Here is a 7,182-nt window from a genome sequence, read left to right as displayed (position 1 = left end):
TGGTAGGAACGTCATGAAATTCTTAAGTGCATTATTCATTTTATATATAGTCATTAGCATCAAAAGAGAACTCACAATCTTAATTTGTAACACATGAGAGAGCACTCAGCAGAATCAGAAGGAAAACAATTTTCTTTTAACTTTGGTAAGATTTTTCTAAGGTCAAGATCTCAATTTATAGTTGGTTATAATTAAAAGGTTTAATGTTATCTCTTGGATTCTTTTTTTTTCCAACTGGCTCATTAATAATTTGACAAATAAAAGCACAGCCCAACCAATTCAAGGTCAGTCTATTTAAGAAGAGCTCAATGGCTATGTTAATATACCACATTAAATCATTTTTATTTAACCAAGGTCTGTTGAAATTATAATAGCCTGGTTTACACATTGTAGGGGGCATGCATAAATGCACCAATCATGCCTACCGTCCCTGTCCTATTGTTTCTTTTTATTTTTCTTATACATATCCACCTCATGTATTCAAAACTATGTTTATACTTATACCTGTTATCTTGTAAGCGATAGACAAATCAAATAAATAAATAAACATTAGGGTAAACAATTTTTTGAACTTAGATAACAATGAATGCCCACAAAATTCTGTAACAAAAATTCAGCAAATTATGACATGGTTTAATATAAGGTATGAACCAGGCTTTTGTAGAGACTAGCAAACTAGCCTGATATGAGGGAAAAGAAAAGATAACTGCCAGTACTTTCCCATCCAGATTCTAAGTCAGAATAGCATTTCCCCATTCAAAGAGATATACTAGAGGTCACAGCTGCATTACTACAGTTGGCTGTGTTGGCATATACTTGGTTAAAACCCATAGTTTATAAACCAAACCAGTTCATACAGGAAGTAAGCCAAAACAAGAAAGAAAAACTATTATTTATTAACCAAATTTATATAGCTGCCCATTTCACAAGAAGTGTTCTAGGCAGCATACAATAGCGAGTAAAAAGGAATACATACCAGTATACAATAGCAATAGCACTTAGATTTATATACAACTTTACAGTGCTTTTACAGCCCTCTCTAAGCGGTATACAGAGTCAGCCTATTGCCCCCAACAATCCGGGTCCTCATTTTACCGACCTCGGAAGGATGGAAGGCTGAGTTAACCTTGAGCCTGGTGAGACCCAAACTGCCAAACTGCTGGCAATCGGTGATCAGCAGAAGTAGCCTGCAGTACTGCACTCTAACCAGTGCATCACCGCAGCTCTTAAAAACAGACGTTTACAAATAGAAAAAATCAGCATTAAAATGGAGATGTTTAAACCCAAAAATATATTCAGATCCCAAGCAGAGGGGCGGGTACATTCACCTCAATAGTGGAGCTATCTAAGCAAGCCTCCAGTTCCTTGGGAGCCCCAAAGCTGATTGCATGATCTGACCAGTGCAAGGGAGACAGCAAAAGTTCCCCGAAATTTAGATCACATAACCCTTGCTCCAACAGGATTACTTGATCTGGAATGTGATTTGGGCTCTGGATGGCCTGGAATAGACCTATGTCTATCAGGATGGCCATGAACTCCTGAACCATCTCAGATCCCATTCCTAGGGAAGGCAGGCTGAAGTCCCCCAGAACCATAAATCTGGGGGACTCTATTGTCAACCCAGGAATGAGATTAAGGAATTCAGGCAGGGAAGTTGTGAAGCAGGAAAGCTGGAACAAAACAGCAGCAGTCCCAACTAATCCATAGAGCCCAACATAATGAACAAGGTGTCACATCCAGAAACCTGGATTTATTCTGATCTGAGTTAAATGTAATCCTACATATTGAGTCAGTTGGCCTTTGAGCTCTGCACATATCATACGGTGGGATTCACTCTTTCAAGAAAATTGTAGTGATTTGCACGACAGACTTCTCAATTGTATGGGAGAAGTAAGGAGGAGCTATAACTGAGGAATTAAAGCATACACCTACAACACTCACTCACTCTCTCTCTCTCTCTCTCTCCCTCCCTCCCTCCCTCTCTCTCTCTGTATACACACACACACACACACACACACACACACACACAAACAGAGGGGTGAGATTCTACAGGTTCGCACCTATTCGCTAGAACTGGTTGTTAACATTCTAAGCAGTTCGGAGAACGGGTTGTTAGAAGAAATTACTGGCCTAATCCTGTAAGGAAGGCAGGAAGGAAACATTCTGGTATTGCTTTACAGAAACTGCCTCTCCATTAACCCTTATTACATTCTTGGCAGAACTAGACTTCCTGTCTCTGGAACTTCTCTGGAGTATTTTTTTCCTCCTTTGCTGGTATTTTGCTTGTGTGGAGTGACCGTTCAAAGTTACAATGGCACTGAAAAAAGTGACTTATGACCATTTTTCACACTTACGACTGTTGCAGCATCCCCACAGTCATGAGAGGCCAGGCGAGGAGATACATGCCTTGATGTGAATGATGTTGAGTTGACCATGCCCAGCCAGTCACATGACCACCAAGTCATGCTTACCAACTAAGCCACACCCACAGAACCGGTTGTTAAAAAATTTGAATCCCACCCCTCTGTGTGTGTGTGTGTGTGTGTGTGTGTGTGTGTATGTGTGTGTGTGTTTGTGTGTGTGTGTATGTATTTATATATATATAAAACATATATATATATATATATGTTTTCTGAGGTTCTCGCGGGTATTTGTATGTGGATCTTTGGTTATTCGGGTTTTCTCCCACGTAAGATTGGAAGTATCTAGGCAACGTTTCGATGAAGTCTCATTCATCATCTTCAGGCTTCTGTCTTCAGCTCTGTGCTTCTCAGAGTGATCAGGCTTCTGTATAGTGTTCGTCTGTGAGTCAGACTTTCACAGCCGTTTCTGTTTTAAATTTGGTGCTAGCCTACTGCTGTGCCAGAATGGTTTTTTCTTCATCCTGATTGGTTGGGAGTCTTGGTCTGTGTTTATTGGTCTTGGAGTTTGTTGTGTTCTGCTTGATTGGTGTTTCTAATATCTTCTGTCTCTTTTATAGCTTTTTTTGTCTTGATTGGCTGGCAACATTGTGTTTCCTGTATTGGAGGCTTTTAGTGCGGCTTGGCTCCGAGTAAACGGATGGCTATCATTTATTAGGAAGCTAGGTTTCATCTGGGTGCCTGGTTGGGGTGTGTTTCAGCTGGAGGTATCAGGGAGAGTCTATATACATACATATACCCCCCCCTCAATAAAACACATTATTTGTCTCTAAACTGGTTGCCTTCAATAGAATTTTTAAATATACATGTAGACGAATAAGTTAAAAAGATATATGACAGAAAACAAATCCATTCTGCCACATGTGCTTCACATTTATCTAATTTATAAAGTGATACATCTCCCATTTTCCTTGAAATATTTTTTGAACAGAATGAATGAAACAGCCCCATTGAGCCTATCTCCATCTTATTATGAGCTCTGCGGAAATCTTTCAAAAAACACTGCAGAGAAAAATGGTGACAGTGAGTTAGGGATGAAGTATACAGGCAGAAAAATAACTTTATGGAATGAGATGTCAATTAGATCAAAAACAAATTAGTATCCTGTTGGTATAACTTGTAATCTCTACAGAATAATTTACTCAGCGTTCACATATCAGATTAAACTATGGTTTTCTTTAATATGGACAGAGTTTGCATAATACACAAAGCCAAAAACTAAATGAACTGCTGTATGACTTTGGGTATATTTGGTCCTGGGATTATGACCATTTGCTCCGTAATTGTTCAAAGTTACAATGGTGCTGATGATGGGGACTTACAACCAGTCTGCAATCATCGCAGCATTGTCACAATCATGTGATCACCTAGCAATCAACCTGCAATTACAATGGTTATAGCTTCCAATGGCCACGATTACCATTTGCACCTTTTCCTGCCCACTTTCCACAGCAAAGTCAATGGAGAAGTTCTCCTGCCATTTTTTTCACCCACCAACTCAGGCTTCAAAATGCTTCGAAGTCTCCAGCACCCACATACTGTAGTGCCCACCTGTAGCACTTGCTCAACTCCTCACTCTGTGGCACCCTTCCACAGCACCAAATGCTACTCTGCAGAGCACTTCATAGAACCGATCAGCTCTTTAGCCTCTTCGGCATTAGTGGTTGGGGCATAGACTTGGATTACTGTGGTGTTGAACGGTTTGCCTTGTATTTGAACTGAGATCGTTCTGTCATTTTTGAGACTGTATCCCGGCACAAGTGGTCCTTGACTTATGACCACATTTGAGGCAAAAAAATTCTGTTGTGAACTGAACCATTTGCTAAGTGAGTTTTGCCCCATTTTACGACCTTTCTTGCCATAATCATTAAGTGAATCACTGCAGTTGTTAAGTTAGTAACATGGTTGTTAAGTGAATCTGGTTACCTTTGCTTGTCAGGTTACAAATGATAATCACATGACTCAGGAATACTGCAACCGTCATAAATATGAGTCAGTTGTCAAGCATACGAATTTTGAACAAATGACCATGGGGGAATGCTACAATGGTCATAAGTGTGAAAAATGGCCATAAGTCGCTTTTTTCAGTGCTGTTTTAACTTTGAACGATCACTAAATGAACTGTTGTAAGTCGGGGACTACCTGTACTGCTTTCTCCATTCTTTTATTGACTATGAAGGCTACTCCATTTCCTCTAAGGAAATTCTTGCCTACAGTAGTAGATATAAAGCTATCCACTGTTTCAATGTATTCTTTGTTAACTGCTTTAAGGTTGGTTGCTGTAGCTATTGTTACTTTGGTATTCTTTATATTTAATTTTAGTCCCACGTTGTTTTCACCAACCAGTCATTCAAAACTTATCTTCTTCAAATGTCTCTTCTCGTTGCCTGCTTGTCAACAGCCATTAGGATTAGTACCAAATATCCTTGATTCTTTGGCATTAGGCTTGGAAATCTGAAGAGCTTCAAAATAATACTGAAATAAAATGACATTTTATATATCGGTATTTGAGATTGTACTCCACTGTATTAAATGTACTTAATATATTTACACCCAAACACCCACACACACGTGTTTGCCTTTCTAAGTAATTTATTTTTAAAAGTCATGGATAGTACTGGTCATCCTCGTCTTACGACCACAATTGAGCCTAAAATTTCTGTTGCTAAGTGACACATTTAAGTGAATTTTCCTCCATTTTATGACCCAAAGGTACTTTTTCAAGAGGCAACTGGGCTTTCTGGGTTTTCTTTGAAGACAACCTGCTAAAATTCAGCAATAGAGTGCTCAATGTTCAGCAATAGAGTGGTCAATGTCTGGAATACTCTACCCGACTCTGTAGTTTCTTCCCCAAACCCCAAAAACTTTAACCTTAGACTGTCTACTATTGACCTCACCCCTTTCCTAAGAGGTCTGTAGGGGGCGTGCATAAGCGCACCAACGTGCCTATCGTCCCTGTCCTATTGTTTCTCTTATTCTTCTTTTATTTTTCTTATATGTACCCATTTCATGTATTCACAACTATGTATACACTTATACTTATTATCTTGTAAACAATTGGCAAATCAAATAAATAAATAAATAAATAAAATAAATAAATAAATAAAAGAATGCAAATGACCAGCTGTCTGCAAGGAGTATAAAACTTTCCATTCCACACCATCTGGCCAGAGGTGAAGAAGTTTCTTGGATGAGAAAAGTTAAACATCTTCAAAGAAAAGCCAAAAAAAACCCCACTTGCCTCTTGAAAAAGCACTTTTGGGACAACCATGACCTGGGTGACTGAGAATCTCCATTTTATGGCCTTTCTTGCCACATTTGTATCAAAAACTACATCAAGAATAGACTCAGGAAACCTCCTGCTGTTGTAAAATTCCCACACTGTTACAGTAACTCATTTACTTGAGAGTAAATACGGTTGAATTCAGACGGGCCTATTTCGAAATGGACAGAGCACAGGATTGCCTAAGAATTAGCTTTCAATGGTAGTTGCTTTCAAATAGTTAGCTTTCAATGGTACCGCCTGATTCTCTATTTTGTCTATGAAGAAAGTAAGCCTTCTCTTCCTTCCCACTTTTCCTAGAATTTCCGAAGAAGGCAGGCTCCAAATAACGCCCAGAACTACGGTGGTTGTATGTGTGGTTTTTTTTTAAAAAAACCACTTTTTTCAAATTGCCAAGAATCCGTTGTGATTTCATCTAAGGGCGGAAGTAGGAACCTTTCGAACCGGGAAAGCTCTCTGACGCTGGCGGAAGTGCGTAAAACTCCGGGCGGATATAAAAGTGTTCAAAGGGCTTTCGTTTCTCCTCCCTTCTCGGTTGTTAGGAGGGGGCCTGGCTCCAGCTGCTCAGTACTGAACAGGTGAGGAAGAGGAAGGGCGAAGGTTGCGTGGTCTTTTTCTTTTTCTGTCTTGCAAAGACGTAGGCGGGAGGGGGTTGCTTACAGTATTGTGTTTCCCACGGGGGGTGTCGGGGCCAATACGGGGGAGAGAATTGCTAGGATAGAAGCCTTATTTATTTTTGGGCTGTAGGAATCCTGGGAATTGTAGTCCCCACAATGCTGGAGGGCATCACCTGGGGGAAAAGCTTGATATATCTGGGGAAGATTTGAATGCTGTGGGAAAGGGGGGCCTCATTTTATTTGTGGTTAAGCTTCTACCTTTTTATTTATTTTTGCAATGCCTTAAGAGTCCCAGAGGGCTAGTCTTATCAGTGATCTATTGAACTACCAGCTGTTCTCCAGGGTGTAAGTCTTGAGTTTCTTAAAGTAAGGGGTGGGGAAACTTAGAATTTTGTTGTGGAATTTTGTTGGGGCGTGCATAAGTGCACCATCATGCCTACCGTCCCTGTCCTATTGTCCCCATTTATTCGTACCTATTTCCTGTATTCTTACTCATGTTTATACTTATATCATCTTGTAAGTGATTGACAAATCAAATAAATAAAAATAAATAAACTGTCACCTTGGGGCATGTTTGTGCTGTGGTTATCATCAAACCACCAAGCTGATTAGCTAGGTTTTTCTTGTACTGGTTTTCACGGCCAATTGTTTATGAACCATGGAATGGACTTCCAAACAATGCTTTGGCCTGGTATCACCTGCCATTTTTATTTTCTACGATATGAGCCCAAAGGCATTTTTATAAATATGTTGGAAGAATGTGCTTCTGGAAGTTGGCAACCCAGTTCTCTTTTTTTACATTGAGAAAATATGTGTTTAAAAAGTTGGAGTAGGACAAGTGTGTGTGTGTTTCCTGATTTAA

General features: G+C 39.7%; 1 protein-coding gene across 1 annotated transcript in view; it reads left to right on the top strand.

Moving 5' to 3' along the window:
- The first annotated feature begins 5,846 nt into the window (after nt 1-5,846).
- Nucleotides 5,847-7,182, top strand: part of WASHC1 (WASH complex subunit 1) — a 58,921-nt gene continuing 57,585 nt past the window's right edge. Inside the window, exon 1 of the mRNA XM_087968564.1 lies at nt 5,847-6,281. The gene's annotated coding sequence lies outside the window, so the exon portion shown is untranslated. The remainder of the gene's footprint in view (nt 6,282-7,182) is intronic.

This window comes from Notechis scutatus, chromosome 6, assembly GCF_049901735.1.
Source record: "Notechis scutatus isolate UNSWTSFEM ecotype Mainland chromosome 6, rNotScu1.2, whole genome shotgun sequence".
NCBI lineage: Eukaryota > Metazoa > Chordata > Lepidosauria > Squamata > Elapidae > Notechis > Notechis scutatus.
Note: the sequence above shows the minus strand (reverse complement) of the source record. Positions and strands in the feature narration are given on the sequence as shown.